Here is a 1,480-nt window from a genome sequence, read left to right as displayed (position 1 = left end):
AGGTGCCGGCTCGGGCCAGCTCTTCAAGCTGTCGTCCCCACCAGTACTCCCGGTAGCGAACAGAGCGTGCAGAACTTCCCACCCCGGCACCGAATCCATCCCAACACCGCAGTCGTGGAGCTGGTTTGTTATTGGATTTTATTTCTGTTTAATTTTCACGGTGGATCAAGTGCCCATTTTCTTTGAGCATCCGCTGCTGTCAGAGCTCTCAGTGTCGGGGTCACTGTGCCCAGTTCCAGAGCACCGGCTGCGGTGTCTCTGGTACCTGCGTTCCTGTACAGTGCTCTGTGCTTTGGCTGCCCAGAGGCTGTTCCGGAAGGGACATTCTGAAGAGACTTGTGGACAAAAACTGCCATGCGTCACTCGGGTTTGTGTCATCTGCTAGGTCTGGATGCAGTTGGGATAAAAAAAAAGTAATCTGTTAAATCCAGTTGATTCCTGCAGGCTGAGGGAGGCGGCTGCTTTTCCCAGCAATAGGACGAGTGAGGGGGGGAGAGGCACGTTTTCCTGGTTTATCTTAGAGCCACAACGTGGAATTTTTCTATATTTGACCTTGTTGAGCATAATAAAGAGTCGGTGAGAAACTAACTGTGCCTTCCTGCATGTGAATTGCTCTTCAGCACTGGGAACAACGGAGGTGAAAAAAGCGAAAATCCCTCAACTTTGCCAGTCAGACCTTGAGAAGGAGACGGGCACCGCTCCGGAAAACGTGGCAGTCTGCGTTCGTGCGTCTGAATGAGCATGTTGCTACTGTCCAGTGAACTGTGCAGCATTCGCTGGCCTAATTTAGCGGTGATTTTCAGAGGAACATACGGGCGCTGGCTGCCCGGCGCCTGAAAGCTCGTCTGTTCCGCCGCACAAAGGCACGGCTGTTGTCGTGCCCCGCGCTTCCCCTGGCTGCGGGTTCAGCCTCGGAACAGGGAGTGTGTCCAAGGCACGGCGTGGTTGGCCGCGTTGTGCGGCTGCGAGAGGTGTGATGGGTCTGGTGGGGTGGGCTGGGAATAACCAGCTGTTTGGTGGGAGTTTCGGAAAAAGCGGCTGGATTGATGCTGCTGCTGCGGCTCCCAGGCCTGGCGCGGGCTGAGGCACCGGGAAGTGGGGTGGAGACCAAGGCAGGGCCCAGCACGGGTAACTGGGTGGGTTTCGCCTCTCAGGGTACCTGAGTGTCCTGGGACCAGCTGCTGTCACCAGCTCTGTGCCCAGCCCAGGGAGCGCCGGCTGAGCCACGTGGCATGGGATCAAGTGCTTGGCCAGCCATCCCGGGCTCTGGCTGTGTCCCCTCTGCCGCTCCAGGGCGCTTGACCTCGCCGCCATCTCCAAGCATGTGATTCTCTCACTGTGAGTCAGTCAGCCTGCTCCAGGCATCGGGCTGAGCATGTGCCGGAGCGTCGGAGGGCGCAGGAGCCTTCATTTACCAACCGATCCGCAGCGCGACATTCTGAAATGCTTCGGGTGTTTAACTGTGGCTGATTGCGCAGGG

The sequence above is a fragment of the Buceros rhinoceros genome, unplaced genomic scaffold (assembly GCF_000710305.1).
Source record: "Buceros rhinoceros silvestris isolate BGI_N320 unplaced genomic scaffold, ASM71030v1 scaffold29716, whole genome shotgun sequence".
In the NCBI taxonomy this organism is placed as follows: Eukaryota; Metazoa; Chordata; class Aves; order Bucerotiformes; family Bucerotidae; genus Buceros; species Buceros rhinoceros.
This window is presented reverse-complemented; position numbering follows the sequence as displayed.